Genomic DNA, 24,233 nt, shown 5'->3' with positions numbered 1-24,233 from the left:
AATAGCCTAATCTGCAGGTGTTTGGGCTGTGGGAGAAAACTGGAGAGGAAACCCACCAAGCACGAGGAGAACATGCAAACTCCATGCACACAGACCCGAAGTCAGAATTAAACCACACTGGCTATATTGTTCCATACCAGAGTACAGTGATTCATTTACACTCTCCAATACAGCAGGTGTCAGTATGAAGCTAGTTGGTTTGTGAACGGCCTAAAAACACAAAGAGAAGGAAAGTACAAGTAAGTCAATCTTTGTGGTATGCCTAATATTTTGGGAAAAATCCCCATAGCAACCCTCTTGCGTGCCTTATTACTTTATGCGGGAAGAGACTGGGTTGATGATGGTCAAGTTGATGACGCTGCACTCTAAACTATGCTTGGCTTTCATATTTAATTGGTGGTGCCCAAGTACTCCATACTGGGAACAGAACAGTGTACCATGCATGGGTCTACTTGAAAAGGAGGTCACAAGCATGGACGCTGGTCTGTGCCTGTCCATGGTACGACATGTGTTCACATTACACAAACATACCGAACTTTTTGAGTCAGGTGTATTGGAATTGGAAAGAAAGGAGAAAATAAACAACTACTAAAAACATCGGACCACATGGGTCATAGCACTACGCACTACCCGCTAATAGTATGTGCTGTAGCTATATACTCTATTCAGTAGCTATACGCACTAATAGTTTTGTTGCTGTACAGAAAAAAAGTATAATTCACATAAACTTGAGGAAATATGGTTAGGGAACTAATATGAATATGTTGGCCTAGAGGTGTCCAATATTACCTAGAAATGATACGATTGGACATAAATGAGCAAGATTAGACACCCAGGCCCTAGACAGTAAAATGCAAAATAAGCTGTACAAAAGGAAGCAGCTAGACTTACATTAAAATTACTTCAGTGGGACATTTCCTCGAAGCACCGTACCCAACTTACTAACCTACTTCCAGAAGGAATTTACATTTCAAATCAGAATACACCTGCTATGAAATCTATTCAAAACACTGCAGGAGAAAATAACCAACCATGCTTAATTTTAAACAGTGCTTTCGCCCAGGCGTGTTCATCAATTAGTGACATGATCTATTTAATTGCTGCTTAGAAGAAGAATTTAAAGAGTAGCATTTACCATGCATACCCAAACTGTCGGAATTAATGCCCTCATGTGTCCGAAATTCGACTCCTTAAATTAATGCACACTCTGAGCTTATCAGAAAGGAATTGGCAAAATCTCTTCTGCCCGAAAGGTCAAAGCTAAACTTATCCATTTTAATGAGCGCTCTGTATTCAAGGTTTGGTCATTAATTTGAATAACAGTTGTAAAACAGGGAAGCTTTACAATTATAGTTGAAATCACTTGAAAACATGGCAGCACGGAACGTGTTAATGTTTAGAGTGGGACACGTGAAAGATACGTCTGCCCAAGGTTGTGCAAGACAATGAGACACTTTTACACTCACACCTTTATTTATATAGATATGCCGTGGTTTCTACAGTTGCAATTCCTTTGCCCAAACTGTGTATGTGCCTCTGTTCGTGTGAAATATTATTTTACACCGTCAAGATTTTAACATTATGTTACAAGCATGAGAAATATAGTTGCAAGCAACGATGAGCGGGCCCAAGCACCCTGTGCCGTCACCACCCGGGCGCACCAGAAAGACAGCGGGCACATGCATTTAATAAGGATATCCCAATACCATTATGACATACTTTTAAAAAGGGGGGAATTTTGTGTTTAGACCACCAAAAAGCCCCAGATGCTGGAAAAAAGGATCACACTATGATGTCACTCAATGTGATGTCACTAAACAAGATGTCACTCAATAATGTCCCACAGAAAGTTATTAACCACTTTCCGGCATACGTTTAAGGCATCATCAAAGCTGACCTGTTTGAGATATCAAATATCCCTCGACAATTTTGCATCCGAAATGTCCTTAGATCACATAGGCCTGATTTAGTGGTGATCATTTAAATCCCCTAGGAAGAGTGTATTAAATTACTTTGGGTGCATTTTGGCAAAAGACACAAAATAACTGACATCCTGTTGAGTTGAGCCCATGACCTGCAATGTGAAAGGTATGTGTATGTCAATCTCTAAGAAACAATGTTTATAGGTCAGGTTTTGCATAAAATATTTGTGTTTAGATTACATCTGTGTACATGTGTATCTAGAAGACATTGATAATTGGTGGTTGACTTAAGTCATTAAAAATAAGAAATAGATTTTTTTTTTACTATAATAATCAGTTCTTGTAAAATATGCTATTTTAAGGTCCACAGTTAGAGTAATGTGAAGTGCTTATTTTAAATATAGTTTTAAAGGAAAATAGAAATGATAATGGAAATTTTTTTTCTGAGACAATTTAATTAATTGAAGAAAGAAGCATATAATTTGTGAGACATTTATTAACAATTTAAATTAGCACTCAGACGCCTAGTCAAAAACAGAGAGCGGCTAAACAGAGCAATGCACGATAATAAAATTTTAAGCAAAGAGTAAAATCACAAAGTCAACAGCCAGGAATCACAAACAGTAGATAACACAACAATGTACTGTATACTGAAAAAAAGGAAAATAAGGGGTTAACATGACACTGTTGCGTTAAACAGGCAGGTGAGTGAGAGATAAGTGATGTGGATTGCATTGCCAATTTATGACAGTTTCTAAATTAGTATATGATTGCTAGTATGATGTCAGTCAGAGTGACATTTAAGTTAATGCCTGATCAGCTGATACTGTATGTCTATGATACAATGTACTGTAGTGATCTGATGTACTTACCAGTACCAGTTACCATAAAACTCTGTGATCTCGATTAGGTAGCATTTAATTTATCTACAATTTGTACAGGATGCCCGGCATGATTCTGAGCAATTGTCATTCAGGATCCAAAATATTAACCAGTGAACTAGGAGGCGGAAGATGAAAACACATCGGTACAGAAGAGAACAGCAAAGACCTGTGATTAGACCAGTCAATCAGTACAAGTGGGGAGTTGTTTAAAATTTTGAATTTGGATTAGAATGATCTAAATTTGGAAATCCTATGGCTTGCTATCCAGTATCAGGTAATCCATCTTAATTTTTTTGCTGGAGAAGGAGGATCTCAGGTCTGGCTTTGGTTTGCTATAGTTGGTCAAGGGCGATTTGTTGCTCTGCCAGATGAAACTGCACTTCTACTTTTTCGATTTCTTGTTTAAGATGTGACCTGTGTGCACTATCAGCTTTGTTTGGCAAAAGAACACTTCTGGCCTTTTTTGAACTGTGTCTGTCACTACTGGCTCTACCAGTGAGGATCCCCACCCTCTTACCCAATAACATGGCTGAGATCCAAAATAAATGTATCCTCTGTGCTGGAATGAACTGGCTCACTTTCCTCTACAAGTGTGAACTTACTATCCCCTTGAATTTTATGCAAAGCTTGTCAGTTTTCACCTCCAATAAAGTCAATAACACGTCTGTGTAAGCATCTATCTTGAAGGCTTGTTGGCTGTTTGAAGTATTTTTTTGCTTCCGCAGCTGCTTTCACCTTTGGATTCTTCCATTGTTTAATGTCTTTTAGTTAGACCCCATGGCATTAACATTTTAGATGATTTTCTACTATTCACTGTACTATACTGAAAGATGTTTGGAAGATTATTTTAGGTAAAACATTCTTATACTTTATACTTTTCTGAAAGGCTTAGGTCACCTAATGTTTACTTTATCCGCACTGTAACAATTGAGAAAAACAAGTACTAAATATACTTCAAGTAAACATATACGTACAAGCTGATGCAATTGTATTTTTGACCGGTTTTCAAGGTAAATCACATTTGGTTCCACTCTTTATCCACCCATCTCCTAGGATCAGGATAATCCTAATTTGTTTTGGATCAAACGTATCCCAATCCTACTAAAAAGTTTTAAACAACACATACTGAAAGTTTGATTCAAATCTAAACCAATGTTGGATTACATGATCTAATCTTATTTACTGATCTGTCTTTTTCTTTTGAACAACCCATTTTCGAGATTTGATCCAATCAGACAGCCGAAATCCAATCAGATTAATTTTGAACAACTGGGGCAAGATGCTGGTTTACTTTGAACCTCTTGTTTCTTTAACCATAAGTTTCCTTTAACCTAACTTTAATTCTTTTTATCCATAGATATAGTTTTTATTAAAATATTTTTGAGAATAAATCTAATAAATATGTTGAAGAAATGTTAATTTTTTGGCCCAGACAGAATTTCTCTTATTGCATTATTAAAAACCATGAATCGTTTTTGAATTCTATATAGTGGAATTATGTCAAGCCAGATGGGCTTGTGGTTAAATTTATGTTGTTTTAAAGTTCTCAGAAATTCAATAATTAATGTTACAGTCTTGATGGAAGACAATCGACTTACTTCATTATCTTATTGAGAGCAGTTGTCTCTGCATTGACTGACTCAGTGCTGCCCAGAGACTTAAAAGTGCCATATGCTGACAAGCGAATTTAGAGTCAATTATCCATTGCCTTTAACTAATGTTACAGTCCTAATGGATGGCTACAGACATTGGAGTCTATATTAGTATCCTGAGTTGGTCATATTAAACTCTCAGTCATTGACTGTAGAGATTGAGACTTTCAATTTACTATTTTAATAATCCATTTACCAAAGAACATTTGGCAGAACAAACTTATAACTCTCAATGGAAGACTGCAGACGTCCCCTGGACACCGATCCTAAGTGCAGTTCTACAGGCCGTCTCTGTTGCAGTGGCTTATATTACTATATTTTTCCACAGAGGAGCCATTGGTTGGCAATTTGGTTGGTGAGTGTAAGGTTTGATCACCAAGCTCACATTGATCCAGCGTAGTGAACTGCATTAGGATCATTGAGTGGTACACAGTAGACTGACAGGCTTCATCTTTCATGGTTAAGGGAAGGTAGTTTGCCTGAAGAATGGAATTTTTTTATTTGAAAGCTTAATTTCAAGTGGTTTTCTGACCAACCTGTTAACGGATAGTGATGGGAAGTTTGAATCATTTTAGTGACTCGGTTCTTTGAATCTCGTTCATCAAAATGAACGAATCTTTTTTGAGTCAGTTAATTAATTTTGTTCTTTTGATCAGAAATAAAATAAAATGTTGCATTTTCAATAAAAAAAGACATCTTACACGTCTACATACACAGATTTTGGCTATAGTTCCATTATTCAAAATATTACAGTGCAGCTAAAGACATATTATAGTAAACAAAACGAGTATCTCACCTCTCATATATTCTAGTCTGAGTCGTTCGTTCTTTTAAATCTATTGCACCGCATAGCGTCTATGGGAGTCACGTGACAAAGGAACGCGCAGCTCGGTGTAGGAGAGTCATTAAGGAAGAATCGCTCAATTCTCGTTGATTTGCGCATGCGCGACCAGTAGAAAATGATCGAATCACTCTCCGAGACTACTCGTTCTTCTGAGTCACGTTAAAGATTCGTTCAAAAAGAATTTATTGTTCATGAACGACCCATCAGTATTAACGAGTTGTATGCATTGCACATAATGCAGAAAGAAGACATTGTCACAGAAAACAAATACGTAAACACTGATGCTACACACTGTTTCTACACACTAATGCTACATGAACAAACCAAAATTTCTTTCCGGAATGGGAGGTTATTTTTATTTTAAATTTATGATTTTGTGATTAATGTTTAATGACGATGTTCAACATGGTAAAATGCGAGATGACGTCAGGAACTTTTGTGTCACGGCGCGTTTCCCCCCGGGGGCCTTACACACGGTGCGCACCAGGAGCGCATGCGCACAACACGCTCACCGGGAGTAAACAACAGCCACAGGTAAGTGGAATCTCAAATTTCTTCATGACCAAAAAAAAAAAAAGGTAGCCTGTTAGCGCTTAGTTATTTAATGATGTATCACGGTAAAATTAAAGCGGAATGGAGGGGATAACGTGCATGCGCGAGCCCGGCGCTCCGTGCTCATGCTGCTGAGATCTGCTTTATTTAAACCTCGGAGCAAAGGGGCGGGGTCTCTCCCTCTGTCACTCTCACTCTCGGGCTTACAGGTTTTAATTCATCCTCAGTAAATCGTCTGAATAAGATCGTCTGAATAAAACACTCCGCTGCGTGTTTATGCTGTATGTACTTATTATTTATGGGAATAATTCGGTTAGCAAGTTTAGAAGTTTGTCCAGATGTACATTTGCTTCTTAATGAAGTGATGTGTTGTTTCAGTTAACCACTTCAAAATAACAATAAAAATGTCCACAATCAGGAAGATTAATTTGGATATTTGCAGGTTGTTATACATTAATACACTGCAGTTAAATAATTATGCAGCATGAAATTAACATTAAACCAATAAATTCAGAAGCTGGAGTGTGAGACTGTGTGATATGACTGGACTGGTTTCTTGCAGATGTCTGCAGAGACCCAGGGTTCAGCCTTAAGGTGAAGCTGAACATCATATCAGAGCTGCCGTTTAGATGCCAGATGTTTAAGGATGTTCTATTGATGTTTGCAAAGGTATGTGGTTATTTAATCCTATTCTTAAAATTTTATTAATATAGATACCGTTTGCCTAACATATGACAGATGTACTGCAAAACAAATGTTATTTGGTTTAAATGTGGTATACATTTTTACAGCATGTACTGTGCATCACCAAAATTTAATATTGTAAACAGGTAAATTTTCTTTTTAAATTTGAAGTGAAACTCATATATACTAGATTGATTATATGTGAAGTAAAATATTTTAAGCCTTTTTGGTTTTAATTTTAATGATTACGTCTTTAAGCTCATGAAAACCAAGAAAGCAAAACAGGTGTTTACAGTACAATACAGAAATTATGAAAAAATATGTTTATTTATGCACTCAATGCTTGGCTCCTTATCATAATTTACTGCATCAATATGGCCTGGCATGGAGGTGATCAGCCTGTGGCACTGCTGAGGTGTTATTGAAGACCAGCAACCTTCAACTCATCTGTATTGTTGAGTTGGATGTTTCTAATCTACCTCTTAATACCTCATAGATCCTCTATAGGGTTTAGGTAAGGTGAGTCGGCTGATCAGTCAAGCACAGTAATATCATGGTCAGCACACCAGTTAGTGGTAGTTTTGGCACTGTGGGGAGGTACTAAGACCTGCTGGAAAAGGAAATCAGCATCTCTATAAAGCTTGTCAACAGGCATGAAATGCTCTGAAATCTCCTGGTAGACATTGTGTTGACTTTGACTTAATAAAACACAGTCGACCAACACACATGGCTTCCCAAATCATCACCGACTATTGAAACTTTTGACTTGGATTCTGTGCCTCTCCTGTCTTTCTCCTGACTTTGGGACCTTGATTTTCAAATGAAATGTAAAATTTGATCTAAAAAGAGGACTTTGGACCACTAAGCAACAGTCCAGTTCTTTTTCTCTTTGAGCCATATAAGACGCTTCTAAAGTTGACTCTGGTTCAGGAGTGACTTGATACTAGATATGCAACAGTTGTTGCCCATATCCTGAATATCTTTATTTTGTGGCTCTTGATGCTCCAGCCTTGGCTGACTCCAGCCTCACTCAACTCCTTGTGAAGTTCTTCAACGTTCTTCAATCAGTTTTGCTTGACAATCTTCTTTAGGCTGCAATCATCTCTCTTGCTTGTGCACATTTTCCTCCAAAATTTTCTCTTCCAGTCAAGTTTCCATTAATATGATTCAATACAGATTTTTCTGTAGCTTATCTTCCTTGTGGAGGGGTGAATGATTGTCTTCCTGACAACTATCAAGTCAACAGTCTTCCTCATCTGTGTATTTATTCTGTATGAATAGTACTTTACTAAAATGCTAAATTAAAAATACTAATATATTAAAATACTGGACTTTTGATTGTCATGAGGTACAAGATCCAATCATCAAAACAAAAAAGGCTTGAAATATTTAACTTTGTATGTAAAGAATCTGGAAGATCTGAGAGTTTTACTTTTTAAGTTAAATAATGAAAGACAAATATATATATTTTTTAATTTCTGAGGTGTACTGTTCTTAGCAAAGCTTTATGGAAAGCCTTTGTGTGCCTGTATTGAGTAAATAGGCAAAGTAATGTAAGCATGCTAGTGGTGTAAATATATGCAAAATTGACTGTTTGTGGTGTACCCCAGTTTTAAAATTATGTTTGGTGTGGTGATGTGAAATAAAACATAAAGATTTCTAAACATTAATTTTTTAAACATTCTAGACTGACTATCACTGAACACATAGATAGATAGATGGATAGATAGGTAGATACTTTCAAGATTGAAGATTCAAATAACTTTAATAATCCCAGAGGGAAATTGCTCATGCTCGGTTACAGGTGCTCACAGTTGTTAACTAAGAAAAGATAATAATAATAATAATAATAATAATTTTTTAATCCGAAAGGAAATTTTAAATTGCACTTAAAGGCACATTACGTTCCTTTTCCTACTATAGGTATCTAGATGCATTAGGTTGTGTGAAAAAAGTAACAACTGTCTATAGAAAGTAGTGTAACAATGTTTTTTTCAATAAGTATTTGATCCCCCAAGCCAAACATGACTTAGTACTTGTTGGCAAACACAGGGGTTTGCACATATCTCAGGAGGGATTTTGGTTCACTCTTTTTACAGATCTTCACTAAATCCTTAAGGTTTCTTGCCTGTCACTTGGCAACACAACGTTTCAGCTCCCTCCATGAATTTTCTATATTAAGGTCTGGAGACTGGCTCAAGCCACTCGATTGCCTTCATTTTTTTTTTCTTGAGCTTCTCCTTTGTTGCCTTAGCGGTATGTTTTGGGTCATTGTCATGCTGGAAGTCACATCCACAACCCATCTTCAGTGTTCTGGCTGATGGAAGGAGGTTCTCATCTATGACATGGCCTCATCCTCATCCATCCCTTCAAAGTGGCAAAGTCAGTCCCTACTTTTAGTAGAGAAACAGCCCCAAAGCATTATGTTTCCACCTCTGTGCTTGACTGTAGGGATGATGTTTTATGGTCATATGGTCCAAACATGGCTAGTTAAATTGATGGCAAAGAGCTTAATTTTGGTCTCATCTGACCACATCACTTTCTCCCAGTTCTTCTCTGTTCATTGGCAAGCTTCAGACGAGCCTGTGCATGTGCTTTCTTAAGGAGGGCTATCTTATGGGCGCTACTGGATTTCAATCCATGGATAGAGTTGTCACTCAGTCCGGATCTGGACCGCAGTCCGCCATTTAGTGATGCCTGATCTATAGTGTACTATAGTGTCCTGGTCTGTAGTGTAACCTTACAGTTTCAGTGCTTTTAGTGGTAACTCTAGGTGTACACACAAACATACACACCAAGGTAAGTGTTTAGAAAATGCATAGAACAATCCAAATTTATGTATTGTGCCTTCCAGTATTTACTGATTCAGTCAATTGTAAGGAAATGGATAGACGTGATAGTAATGTCATGTTTTTGTTTGCATAATACACCTAAACGAAAGTAATTAATTACAGCTTAATCGTTAGTTTTTAGTTAACATCTTGAAGAAAGGTTTTATTGTGGAATGTTTTAATGCTTTCTGAATCTACACCAATGTAAAAAGATATGTTGTATAATTGTTACTGATGGTGTTTTTTTTTTTTCTTTTTTTTAGATATCTTATCATCCAGTACTGAGGAGCAAGAGGAAGATGAGAAGCATTTAGTTGGAAATGTTTCAAATTCAATTTTGTGCCATTATTGCCTTTTGAATTTTATTCAACAAGCAATTTTCACTAAAATAACTGGTTTTCGGTGCATTTATTGAAAATGTAACCCAAGAAATCATTTTTTTTTTAAAAATCACAAAATTGTTGTTTTTTATATTGGGTTAAACTTTTTACAACAATATTGAGATTTCTTTTTTTTTTAAGATTGTTCCTAAAGTGGACCATAAGTCTTGAAAGGTTTGTGTGTGTGTTCCGCTTTGTCTCCATTTGTGACCTAAATAATACATGTCCCCAAAGTGATGTAAAAGTTTTAGGCGTTTAAAAAAGGTTTTTATCAAAAATCCTAAGTGATTGTGGTCATCTATGGCTCTCAAATAACAGAAATCACTGTTTATTATTTCAATACCGCTTCTGGAAAGCAGTGTCCTCAAAAGTAGTAAATATGTCATACGTCCCCATTTTCCTTCTATGCATCCCTGGCATGATATGCAGGTATATGCAGGTATATGTGTGTGTGTGTGTTATAGTATAATTATCTAATTGTATATGGCAACATTTAAAGAAATAGCTAAACGCGACATGTTTCCTCAGGTTAGGAGTCGAGTTTTTATATGCTGAAGTGTGTCTATTTTGGCAGATAAAAAAAGACACTGCAGTATGAAGCTGTTCTTTTGCAAGCGAAACATGCTTTGTATATGATGCCAGGGATGCCGGCTAAAGTTCTTTCTCGCTATGATGGCAGTTTGAGTGTGGTCATGTGACTACATGTAATTATTGTTACTGCGGCTGATTGGTCAAACGGAGTCGTATGATTATTGTGCAGTAAAACTACTCAGGAGTAAATAAAAAAACTACCCACCTCTGTGCATGATGCTGTGACAAAATCTGTCTGGACAGACATACAGTCGTTAAGTTAAGCCTTTATTTGTCACATATACATTACAGCACAGTGAAATTCCTTCTTTGCATATCCCAGGGTAACTGGGAAATGATGGCAGGGTCAGCCATGATACAGCGTCCCTGGAGCAGATAGGGTTAAGGGCCTTGCTTAAGGGTTTGCTTGTTTCAGGTCCTCCTGTGTATGAAACATACAGTAAATATATTGAAAGAGGGAAAACATTTCTTATTTATACATATACCACAGCGTTTTTGCAGAAAATCCACTTTCATTTATCGATAATATCGTTTTCTCTTCTTATGCATTTATGAGCAGTTTTTGAATTACCTTCACCTACTGGATTGGAGTGTGGAGCAAAACAATGGCAAGAATGAAGGTTACTGTTTTGTATTAGACCATACATTAAAAAAATAAGAGCACAAAATGCTCCAGTTTTCGGTCTCTATTAAATGCTTTTTAGCTTTTAATATTTCAAAACCTGTGAAAAATAGATCAGCTTGAGACAAATCAGACAATAAACTTTAGTGCTACTGAAATAAACTGAATGTAAAATCACAACAGCCTCAAAACTGACAGTCTGTCTATGATTCACAGCTCTAATGTGTTGCTGGAGGGGGGGGGGGGGGCTATGCAGTATGTGCCTGGCTGAAACATGTCACTTTTGAGAGAAATGCAGAGAAATAATAGAGAAAGACACTTATTTTTTATCATAAATGCCACACACACAAATACACACACAGCTAGGTTTTGCCCTAGAAACCCTAGTGGCATTTCCAAGCAGTTATTCTTTCTGTAATTGTGTTCCAGTTTTGACTTTGTTTTGTTGATACTTTGCTTTTTTGGATTTGACTAGTTTTATCCGTTTGTTTAAAACATTTCTTTTGTCTCGCCTCCGACTTTGACCTTTGAATTAGTTTTAGATTGCTGGCCTGATTTAAATAAACATCACCCTGCACAAGCATACATCTCTGTCGCTTATACCTGACACCCTACATCTAAATTCCTGATTTGTCCTCTGTAGGGAGGACAGATTGAGCAGGAAATGGGTGACTCATTCTTTATATTAGAAGATTTATCCTAATATTGTCACATTGTACGCTTCTTTCTGTTACTCACAAACATGATATATCCTCAATCATGGTGTAAAATGAAGTTGATCTGTGACAGATCTAGATCTGGTATTGTCTTAAAATAAGTCTTTGTGCACTGAGAACAGTATGTGACCCTGAGAGAAACAGAAAAAGGAAAGAAAAGAAATCCTTCCTTTGGCTAACCAACACTTTGCTTGTTCTTGTGGACCCTTTCGGAAATGTGTCTTAATGAAAAATGTCCTCTGAACTTTTTCAGATTCATTTATGCTTTTTTTTTTTTTTTTTTTTATCATATAAAAACAGCTGTATTACTACAAAAGTCATTAAAGATTTAAAAAAGTTTTTTCTTTTAACAGTTAACATGGAACTGGTTTAATTGCTCAGTGTCTCTCCTCACTGCTCTCTACGAATGCTTTTATTAATGTACAGTACATTTGTGGCAAATCTGTTATGATGCTGGCTTTTTACAAAGTGAAAATTAAGCAGCTACAATCTATAAAAAATAAAACTCAAGCAAGTTCTTTCTTTCTTTTACTTTATTCGTTCTTTCTTCTTTTCATTTTATTATAAATTTAAGAGCATGACAAGTTATTTGTCTGCGTGAAAATTGATTCACTCTTTCCTCAAAACGGAAGCAACAGCCAGTGCTTATCTAGTGCTAGTCTGCTTATCATGAATGCATTTTTATTGTGTAATTAACTCTGAGTAGATAACAAAAAAGAGCAAACAAGAGAAAGAAAATAACATTTGTGTACGTAATCCTTTCTCCATTTGTCTTTTGACTTTGAATGTCAAGGAAGGATTTTTTGTTCCCCCTCCGGCTCCAATGAATATACCCGATCGTGTTTACGTCCTGTGAACAGTCAGAGGTCATTGTTGCTACATCTGTGGGTTGTGCCTTTCCCCTGTACACTAGCATGGATGATTTTGTGCCAGGAAGGGCTGCCAGCCAAGCTGAGGCGAGGTTCGGAGGTCCTGGAGGTGTGTGTCCAACAGGAAGTGTCGCTGGTTGTCATGGAAGAGGCATTGAGAAGAAGGACAGGACAGGAATGAATAAAACTGAGGTGTGAATGGGAATGAGCCAAGGTTTCTTTTAAAGGTGCCATCTCTATGCTTGAGTGCAGTGCTGGTAGATCCATCTCTATCTCATGCCTTTAGTTATGACAGCCTCTCCTGCCTGACATCTGTCGACTGCCATGTTAAAGGGCTCATCTTGGCATCGCAGAGGCAGACTAATATCCCCCTTGCTCGCTCTTACCCTGAGGTGTGTAATTTCTGCGCCTAGGAAGTTGCAGGAAAGTCACGTTTTCGTACTGAGGATGAAGCGATATCTCAAAGAATTTTGAAGGCCCCAGGCATCAAAGTGTGTTCTGCGGTGTACCTGGTGGGGACTGTGTATACCCTGCTTCCTTGTCAAAATAAGCAGTTATTACTAATGATTATTTTAGAATTTCATTAACCTTTGCACATCGCTCGAGATTCATTTGTAACTTTTCTTTCCTGTCAAGATTGGCCTTGACAGTGTGCTTTTTTAAATGATTTTAATTACTTTCAGAATTTAGTACAAATTTCTCTAGGTGTCCATTCTGTTCCCCGTTATCTTTTATTGATGTCTACGTGTATGTGTATGTGATACAGAGAAAAAAAAATAGACTGCTGGAATTGGATATGCGCCATTAAGACCTCTCCAAATTTCAATCCTAATAATGCCTTTGACATAATTAAAGTCTAAAAGTACTTGTAATGGAAGTCGCCGTGACATCTGCTGAGTTGCACCCGATTTTACCCCCCTGCCTTCAGCCACTGGTTCAGAGTGAGTGTTCATGTTTGCATATGGAACAGACCCGTCTGCCATCTTCAACAATCAGTGGGTTAGGAGACATTGCTATGAAACGACAAATGCATGGTAATCATATCGACTTTGTAATGACATTAATCAACCCGAGTCATGATTCAGATCAATCTTGCTCACAGACTGCTCATCTCCTATAATATAGAAATCCTATCTAGAAATAGATGAGAGAGCTGTGTTTGGTTGCTTCCCGCGGATAGAAAGTTATGAGTTTTAAAGTGGGGAATATCGACTGATGATAATTAGGACAGTGGAATATTCCGTTGAGATTGACTGTCCATTTTTTTTGATGGTTATAAGAGAGCAGGGATCAGAGAGTGAGACAGAGACAGAAAGAATCTCGTTGACTGTGACTTCAATGGCTGTGCGCTGACAACAAACAGGAGCAGGGCTTCCCATAGGGGAAATACACAAAGCAATTATGGCAGGGGGAAGTTGCCTCGAGAACCTTATTAAAATTTAATAAGCCCAAGGTTCTTTTTAGCTGTTGTTTTGTGATGGGAATTTTTTTTTTACATTCCCCATTCCTAAAATAAGATCAGGTTGTGAGGTGAGATGAGGAGAGGTTAGAGACTACATGAGTGTACTCTGTATTTGGATTTGCAATGCTTCTAAATCTTTGTTTTGTGTTCTTACAAAAAAAAAAAAATCGCAATCTTATAAGGGCCTAATTATGGACCTAAATCAAGCAACATAAACAATTAAGACATAAATTAAGGAGATTTGGAACTGGGTTGAGAACTGTCCAACACATTGGTAAAATGTGTCTGTTCTGAGCATTTAACTTCATGAAAGAAATGTGCTCAAAAAGATCATGAATGGAGATGACTTAAACACCTAGTAAAGATGCATGTTATAAAAAAATTAGTAAAAATCGTAACTATGTTTTATAGTGTACAGTAGGTAAGAGCATTTCCACATGCATAATGTGATGAAAATCCACAGGATGGGCATTATGGCTTTGTGGCCATAATAAAACCACTTCAGATCCTTTAGACACTGTCCTAAAAACTGTTGCCTCTGTAGTGCATACTGTATAATGACATGAGCTTGAGAACACTTGGGTCAACCTTTGTCCATTAACAATATTTGTTGCTGCATTTACAACTGCAACTTATGGCTTAACGAAGCCATCAATACTGTCCGGAGGTGTCAAAGGCTTCTCTGAGCTTTTTCTCATCTGAGATGGACAGTGGCCTATTGAAATCGTGCTCTATGATCTTACGAGTCAACATTCAAAAAAGTTTTTGGAAAAAACAGTCGTCATATGTCAAAGAGGAAAAGCTGTTATCAGAGACAGGTCCAAAACCCAGCATCAGTCATCATATGGGGGTGTGCCAGTTCCCGTGGCATAGCTAAACTGCATATCTGTGGGGGCACTATTAATGCAGAAAAATATGTTCTTTTTGGAGCAAAACATGCTGCCATCCAAACATCCCTGTATTTTCCTACAGTACAACGTTAAACTGAATTCTGGCTGCTAAACACAGAGTACGGGTGCTAGACTGGCCTGCCTGCTTCAACTGATAATGCGTGGTGCATTATGAGTGCAAAATATGGCAAAAATGACTGCGTACAGTTGCATAGCAAAAGACCTGCATAATGTAAGAATGGGGGAAACCGTCTTAGCTAAACATGGCCAACTGGAGTCGGTACTGCCCAAATGCTTAAAAAGTGTTATTAACAGAAATGGTGATGTTACACACTGATAGACATTTAAAGGTCCCAACCTTTTTGGAGCATGTTGCAGCCACTGGATTTAAAATGAGTGCATATTTCAAAAAAGCCATTAAAACCGCATGGTAAATTTTCAAATAATGGAAAATTCTTAAATAATGCTAATTGGCCCCTTCCAAATTGCCATAGTGTGTGTAAAAGAGTGTGTCAGTGTACTGTATGTATATATGTCCTGCGATGGATTGGCACCCTGTCCAGGGTGTACCCTGCCTTGTGCCCTAAGCCTCCTGGGATAGGCTCCAGGCCCGCCCTGACCCTGAATACAGGATAAAGTGGTATAGACGATGAGTGAGTGAGTAAGTAAGTGAGTGAGTAAGTGGTTGATTCTTTAGATATCATGATTTCACAGCCAGTTTAAGACTGGTGCACTGAAGTATTAATTTAAAACAACATTTGAATGGCCTCATTGGGGTTCAAAGGAAAAACCAGCAGCATTCTTACTGTACATGCTATTTTCTGCTCTTGGCTTGCTGTAAATTAGATACCTTGGCATATTTCCCATATTCTGTGCAAACGGCTTCATAGGTCACCTGTTGATATCTGTAGCGGGACCCATAATTGTTGTACAGAACCGTTGAATACATGAGCCCATATGTGTCTTTGCGTATGAGTGGGTGGGTGGATTTATGTGTGCCTGGTTGAGACATGCCACTCTGACCTGTTGAGCGAACTGCAAAGAAATAATGATCATGTGCAGGAGAAAAGACATTTATTTATTCATGACAAACACACACACACTTTGTGAAACAAATGTGTGGGAAAACAATCATGAATGTAGATCATAAACATTTGGCGATGGTAAAAAATCAACAGTAAAAAGGATTGCTGTGTTTAATAGAACGAGAGTATCTATCTATCCATCCATCCATCCATCCATGCATCATATTTGGTCAAAAGTAATGATCAGACAAAAGTGAAATTCAATGTTTAATGACATTACCAATTTTTATAAAAAATTTTTTTATCAAGATAATCAGATTGTAGTTTTTAAGTATTTGAAGTTGCATAGAAAATGTTTATATAAAGCAAGTAAAGTTAAATACCCCAGGGATCTGGTCTTGTTTGACTTTTATTTCCTTTGTATCTACAGTATTTCTACTTTGAACACAGACTTAATTCCCTCAAGTTATGACATTAGACCCCTTCAGATATTTCCAGAAAAAGAAAATATAGCATGGGAATGGTCTTCTCAGTTGATAATTTCACCTGCCTCATTGTTTTTAATACTGTAAATGTGCAGAACTACGACAGTTATGTTAATATTAAAATGTCTGACTCTAAAAAAACTCATTAAACTGAAAATTAAGACCAAATGCTTACCAGAAATTAGCAGCAGAATAACGGTAATAGGTAATACCCAAATATCTTATTACTCACCATGGAAAAACAGGTGAGTGCATTTTAATGTTTCCTCTTTACAATGCATTATATTGTGTAGGTAATAAAAGGCTAATTATAGCTCTAAGTTAAAGAAGGTAAAATATATATGTGTGTGTGTGTGTGTGTGTGTGGTACCAGTATTAACTAAGCATCTCAGAATCACTCATAGAAATAATAGCATTCTACCCTTTTTTGTTGGCGAGGAGTAGGACTGCGCCAAGGAAAGTGTGTGATGTCACTTTTTGCGACACTAGGAGCAGTAACGTAGGCTGATTATCATAGTGGGTGTTGTAGTTTGGACAGGTTTTTTTAGTTGAAACGGTGAAAAAGTGAAATGGTGAAATCAGTGGCAGTTGTTTAAAAGCTTAATGCACACAGACAAAACTTATACAGTAGATGTGTGACTCGGCTGTATGAAGTTATCCTAATAGGACTGCTCCAATCATAACTGCCCCTATATTATAGCTTACATTCAAATAATTTAATATAGTACAGTATATAAAATGTATATATAACTATAATTATTTTAATGTACGGTATGTGCCATGGATAATGCCCACAACTCCTTGAAAGCAGCTTGTCTTTGGTTGATTTCATGCTGTGTGTTGGGGAAATCAGCGGTGCTGTAAGAGTTTAATTCATTATTTCCGACATTTTGTTAGCTTTGTCAGGCTTTGTTTCTGTTTCCAAGCTGAAAAAAAAAAAAAAACATACAATAGCAGTCACCTGAAGAAACCAATTGCATACTGCACGTGATAAAAAAAAAAAAAAAAACTTCATTTTTGTCCAAACGTGTCCTTTAAGAGCTCTGTGTCCGTCAGTGTTTGTAATTTCCTATTTTAAGGATATTGATAAATAGCTCTTACTCCTACCCATGAAAGTAGGAACAAAATGGCGTCACTTTGAGAATTCTTGGCCACGTAGGAGAGATTTCCTACTCTGAGACTTTTAAACTTTTAATTGTGCAGAATAACAGAACACAGTTATGAGAGCTAAAACTACCTTTATTTCTCTATATAATTCCCTGCTACACTAATACAAATGCACTCCAGTGTTTCACTAGAGCTTTGATACAATCATGGTAGAAAAGTTTCTTCTATGAGCCATGATTGCACTGCCTGCTTCAGGTCTGAGATGCCTTCCTCCCCAGGAACTCCTTGAATGGTCCAAACATGTGGAAATCACTTGGAGAGAGGTCATGACTGAATGGGGATGTGGCAATAACTCACAGCTGAGTTCTTGAAATGTACAAATGTTCCATAAGCTGGCACGAAGTTATCTGTGGATTTTCAAAAATCAGGCATTTCACTCACGAAAGGTTCACGGGAACACCTGCAGTCGGCTGAGACCCACCTTGCCCAGGAATGTTATTTACAGACAGTATGAAAATACTGAAACCATACACCATACACCATTGAAATGTTTTTTGCAGCTAAGTGTCTAATCAATGTATTGTGGTTGAACTCTTCTGTAAATGTCATTTGGAACAGTCATACCAGTAACAATAGCCATGCCATGGTTAAAGTCATTGCTGCACAAGGGAAAATATACATATTATACAAACTTATCCAAGTTATTAATTATACAAGTGCATATAAATTATAGAGTCAAGCAACTAAAGGATGCAAAGAGGCTAAATTAAAGTATTCAAAACAGTAAAATAGATATTTAAAGTCTAGCTGTATTCGGCATTTGATAATTCAAGTGATTTTTCTATTCATCTATTCATCATGAAACTGTTATTTTATTTATATTAAATCTTACAAAATCCAACTTTGCACAAATTCCCAAAAAAAGGAGTAAAGTTTAAAGATTGTGTTCTTGTCATTACAGTTACTGATATTAAGGAAATGTAAAGATAATTGATTGTGGCATCTATACAAATAGATAAAGATGTGATAGGTAATAAAAAAAGGTCAAAATGAACAAAAATGTGAATGATTGACCAAAGAAAAAAAATTCATAAGCCTGCATTTAAAGGGATACAAGTTTTATTATTTTTTACAATAAGAAGTACAAATCCTCTACAAGTCTAGTATAAGTCTCATATTAAAACAAAAAGCCATTTACATTCCACTGATGGCTGTTCACAGTAAGAGCTATCAAAATCATTCCTTCCTGTCCCAGTAAAATTGCTCTTCATTTGCATAACTTTAATTTACAATTCTTTGGGATAAAAGCATCAGTAAGTTCTTGAATTCCATCGGGTTGCACCTAAGATGTTGTGCTGTAATTACAGGTGGGCTTTATAACTCTTATCATATTTGCTTTATTTTCCCCCAAATACCAGCACTTCAACTTTGTTTAGCTCAGGGACAGGCTGTTCCTCCAACAGTAGAACCTCACTGTGATGTTTACCCAACATAAAATTAACAGACTGCAGATGTCGAGTCACAATAATAATTGGATTTTGTTTGTCCAGCTGGTCATTTGTCATTTTACCAAAAATTTTAGTGTTTTATAATAGTTTAATTATTTATTATGAAATAATAAAGAGTAATGTCAAATATTAATAATCTAAACCTCCCATTCACATGACATACCTTTGGGGGAAATACAGTTTAGTCTTAACTAGGCAAAGTCAATTTCTGAAAAAAAGGATGGGGTGCAATGGTGCACTGCTCTTCTCGCTAAAAATGGTTTGTTTACAGCCTATACAGTTACAAAGATATAAGTCTTTATACAGCCAGCAATATCACATATTGCTTGTGCTTGTGAATCGAGCGGTTTTGGCTTGGTCCACTCACTGCAGCTGTCCCTGCAACCTGCATGCAAAACTCACAGACACAGACAGAGACTATATCCAGGATAAACTTTCGAACATTTAAATATAAATTTTGTGAAAGGGTGCAAAATTCAGTGCGAAACGGCCCAGTTTTGAATCATAAAAAACAGGAATTTGGGGGAAACCATCGACTGAATGCCTAGAAAAGTAATAAATGTCACAATGTAATGTTGCCTAATGGCACATCTACTAAATATTCTGACTGATCGTATGCAGATATGGTTTTAACTAGGGATGCACCGAAATTTCGGCCGGCGAAAATTTTCGGCCGAAATAGCATTATCGGTTTCGGCCGAAACGTAAGAAAGCGCCGAAAATAAAAGCCGAAATTGTCGCCACGCCTCTCCCATCCTCCCGTCTCGTTCGCGCTGTCATTACGCATCAAACACGGAGTATGTCAGCGGTTCAGAAGCACTTGGAAGCAAGTTTTGTTATTGTTAAACAGCCTTATTACTGTTATTTATTATCAATAAAAGTTTGATTGCTTAATTAATTTGTAGTTTTTTTAATACAAACAAAAAGAAAATATTTTAAACATGTTTTTTAATGAAGCCATTTTTCGGTTTCGGTATCGGTTTTCGGCCAAGTGCATCCAAAAATTTCGTTTTCGTTTTCGGCCCAGAATTTTCATTTCGGTGCATCCCTAGTTTTAACCCAAAGTTTTAAAGTTGGGTTAACCTGTACCTGAAAACTATTGATTGCAAAATTACCTTTTCTTAAGACCCACTTAATTAGTCTTTTTTTCTTGTATTTTTTTTTATTAACGCAGTCACAAAATAAACATCAACCCATACCCAGAGTTACCTCGTCCTGATTGCGATTTGGAAACATCTGCTCCACCTACTATCACTCCTTCTTTTAATATTTGTGTGATTGACAGGCAATGATTGTAGATAATCAGCACAGTCTTTCAGCATATGCCTACTGGGTTATAGCAAAGCCTTGTTTAGCGTAAGCACATTTAAAACTCAGCAAACAAAGCCTGTCATCAGAGACTTACGGGAAGAAGTTTGGAGCTGCTAGACACTGACATGTCAAGAACAAGAAATTATTATCCTTGTACTTGGCTGTACTGAATGTTTGATTTTATCGTGTTGATGTGCCAAATAACTGTACTTTCTCTTCTACAACACTGACGTCTTTTACATCCATGAGCAAGGGAGCGCAATTAGTTGAAATAATCTGCTATTAATAATTCAAATGTCTTCCTCTTTAGCTCCTTTTTTCTTTTTTATAGTAAATTACCATTTGGCTTTATTCACTCCAAATTAAAGGCCAGATGGTAATGTTTCAGAGCGACTGATCAGCACATTCGTATTGAATTACTTACCATATTTATTACAGCAACAGTGTATAAAATGCTTTCGTGAAGGACTGGTTAGTGACTTTGTTGTTTTAACACTGAGAATCATTTGATTCCCCTTTAAACAATAAAAAAGGTTAGGAAAAGGAGGTCCTAATTGCAGATCAGTATTTCTCCATTTTTTTTTTTACTAAAAAAAAATAAATAAATAAAAATTAAGTTGGAGCACTGGCTCAGTGCACCCCAGGCTCCAGGTTTAATTCCCACCTCTGGTGTGTGTGCATAGAGTTTTCATGTTCTCCCTGTCCTTGGTGGGTTTCCTCCGGGTGCGCCGGTTTCCTCCTACAGTCAAAAGACATGCAAATTAGGTTAGTTGGTGTTGCCAGATTGTCCGTAGTGTTTAAAAGAGTGTGTGTGCCCTGAGATGGCTTGATACCCTGTCCGGGGTGTACCCCGCTCCATGCCCTAAGTCTCCCCGTGACCCCATACAGTACACAGGATAAAGCAGTATAGGTTACAATGATGAGGGTCCTGGATGGCCATGCAGACTCCATAAATTTAAGTCAATTAAAAAAAAGAAAAAAAGATTATATGCATTGTTGCATTACATTGATGATTTCTAAAGCAATAATTGAATCAATAGATTTATTACAGGGGTATAGTTCAACAATTAGTCACAGAGTACTGTTGGGTGGTTTCCTAACTGTTTTAGTGTTTAGTTTTTTTTTTTTTTTTTCAGTTCAAATCAAACATTAAAATACATTTCCTTTTGTACTTTTTTTTTTTGCTGACATCTTGTTTTTGCATTAATCCTTGATATCATCTAAAGACAAAGAGATAAATACTGATGATGTACAAAATCTTTTGGAAGTGTCGTCTCACTCCTACTATTGAATTAATTTTACATGGAGAGATGGGGTAATGTCGTTTTTGCCAAAGTGTCTCTGGAATTTCTGTCCTGTCTGACTTCATCATGTCAATGATTTTTTATGGACTTCACTAGTGCGCCAGGAAAGACTACATCATATTTTACCTTCTATAAAAACGACCAATTGAAATTACCCCAGGTAATATACAGTAGTTCCCATCTGGATTGACATGTTGGCAAAGATTGTGTTATATCCTCTGTGGAAAGAGATTATGTAGATTTTACTTTCATCGAAACCAGAACAAAATAACACAATAAAACCTAGACGACTTTTAGGAGAACTTGTCAGAAAAGTACTGCTTCTTATATATATTATTTCAGTAATATATTGTGTTCCTAGCACAGGTGATTACTTTTAATGGTTGACTAATATATTTTTAGACATGATAATGCCATGTCTGTGGAAGCAAGTGTTATTTTCAACAGTGGTGAATTTACATGAGTAGCCATTTACAAAGTTGGTTAAATTGCCTCTTTCATTAAAAGAAAGTGATTCTTTGACTACCAGCTTTTTTTTTAGTTAAAAATTTGCAGAAGGCTGGTTTGTAGCACTAAATCCCTGGCACTCGTTTCAGCTATAAGTACAACCAACAGCTACAGCTTTTCATAGCCTCGCTCGACAAGTAATGCCGTCACCCACACACTGAACTGTGAGTAATCTGTAAAGATGTTTCATTGCTCCTGTGGTTCCTCTAACCCTAACCTTTACTTACAGTGTGTAAATTCTAACATTTGGTTCGGCATCCTACAGTATGTTTCTTCGCCCAAGATTCGACTATGCAAACTGAACACATCAGAGAGGTAGTGCTGTGTGAATTGGAGGGCAAGGTTTATGGTTGTTTATGCCATTCTGGCCGTTTGAAAGTACAGTCCTCCAAACTACCAGTGCTCTTGGATGAGTTGACCTGCAACATTAAGATTAGAGAATTAATTAACATTAATTCCTCAACGCAAACTGGTAACAGAGATGAAATCAGTGTACAAGAAATGGTTATGTTTGTGAACTTTAAAAAGGTTCATATTTAAAGTAGGTTGTAGACAGACACCGCTCACAAGGCTTATGCGATTCTGAGTTAAAAGCAGGAAATCGGTGACGACGTGTGCCCTGTGCATGCACATTTTTTCCACACTTAATATTCAAAGAACTCAGAAATAGGATCATAAAAAAATCATGTGTTTTCTTAGAAGCAGTAATCATAAGAACTGTTTCACAGCTTTGCTTTTCCTTGTAAACCCTCAGAACAATTGCTCTCTATACTGAATGACAACTGGGACTTACTTTTAAATAAGGAAGTGCATTTTAGTGTGTGCAACTGCAAACATGCTGCAATAGAAAGCTTGGCCATCAATTGGCAGATATTTTTAAATGCCCTGCTTGACCTTGCACCACTGATCCTTGGAGCTGTTTTTTTTTTTTTTTGCTATGTGTTGATGTTTTACATTTAGTTTCACCGCAGTGTAGAATGCAGTTATTACTATGTGGATTATTTCTCAATTGATTAAACATTTCATACCAGTCATGGTAGTACCGGGAGCCTATCCTCAGAGATGCTTAGGGGGGACCCTGGATGGGTTGCCAATTTATTTAAGGTTCACAAACACCTACCCACTGACAAACCAAATCACATACGCAACAGGAAATTTAAAAACACTAATACAGTAAGTCTATAATGCAGTGTCTTTGGACAGTGGGGGGAACCAAAAAGTACATACAAACGCTACGCACATAGATCAGAGATGAGTTGTGAAGCAAGACGACGGTGGTTATTACTGAGCCTGTGGTATGTAGATTAAATTAAATTTAATAAATTTTTAGGCATAAGCATCACATAATGTTAAATACATGATAAAGAGTGTAGGTTTCCTTTTTATCAGTACAGAAAAGCAGTGTTCACACTGCATTGCCTTTCATGGATTTTTCTGCCATATGGCACTACACATTATGTCTGTGGCTTGCAAGGTAAAAATTTATAGACACCCTCCTCCTGTTCCTGCAACATAAATCTGTTTAAAGCTGATGGGTTTCACCCCAGCATATCTGCTTTACACCATCTCCTACCAGCCCATAGATTGTATCAGGAACAGGGTCAAGAGCAACAAGCAGAGCTCCACCTAGTCTGTCCTTAGATCGATATTTGGAGCTGTGAGAAATAAGATGGCCATGTTCCGCCAGCCATGCAGTCATTGTGTGCACATTTCTTTTTGTCCAAACAGTGAGCAGTGCTAGAGATTATATTTGAAGTGTTAGAAACCATCATAAAGTTCTCTTGCTTTGGCAGGACTGTTTAACTGAAGAAATTATTATATGTGTGGCTAAATCCACGCAACATCCAAGGAGACAAAACCTTGTTTTTTGCCCATATCTATGACATACCTTAATACTGTACATCAACATCATAAATATATTTTGTTTTAGTATTGCAATGCCTTTTTTACTGCCTGTCTTAGTGTAAATAAAAAAAAAAAGTCAGTTTATTAAATGTAGCCGTTGAGTCAGTCTATCTAAAGATGTTTTAAACCTTGCTAGCTAAATATGTTTTCATCACGCTGTGAATGTCAGGATTTGATCAAGA

General features: G+C 36.9%; 1 protein-coding gene and 1 long non-coding RNA gene across 2 annotated transcripts in view; both read left to right on the top strand.

The window, feature by feature from the left end:
• The window catches only part of cdh13 (cadherin 13, H-cadherin (heart)), a 421,723-nt gene that overhangs the window by 110,030 nt on the left and 287,460 nt on the right, over positions 1-24,233 (top strand). The window lies entirely within an intron of this gene.
• Positions 5,613-9,725, top strand: LOC128527895 (uncharacterized). Its single transcript, XR_008360915.1, has 3 exons — positions 5,613-5,836; positions 6,417-6,523; positions 9,633-9,725. It is a non-coding gene; the product is annotated as an uncharacterized LOC128527895 (long non-coding RNA).

Source organism: Clarias gariepinus, chromosome 7 (genome assembly GCF_024256425.1).
Source record: "Clarias gariepinus isolate MV-2021 ecotype Netherlands chromosome 7, CGAR_prim_01v2, whole genome shotgun sequence".
Taxonomy (NCBI): domain Eukaryota; kingdom Metazoa; phylum Chordata; class Actinopteri; order Siluriformes; family Clariidae; genus Clarias; species Clarias gariepinus.
This window is presented reverse-complemented; position numbering and strand designations above follow the sequence as displayed.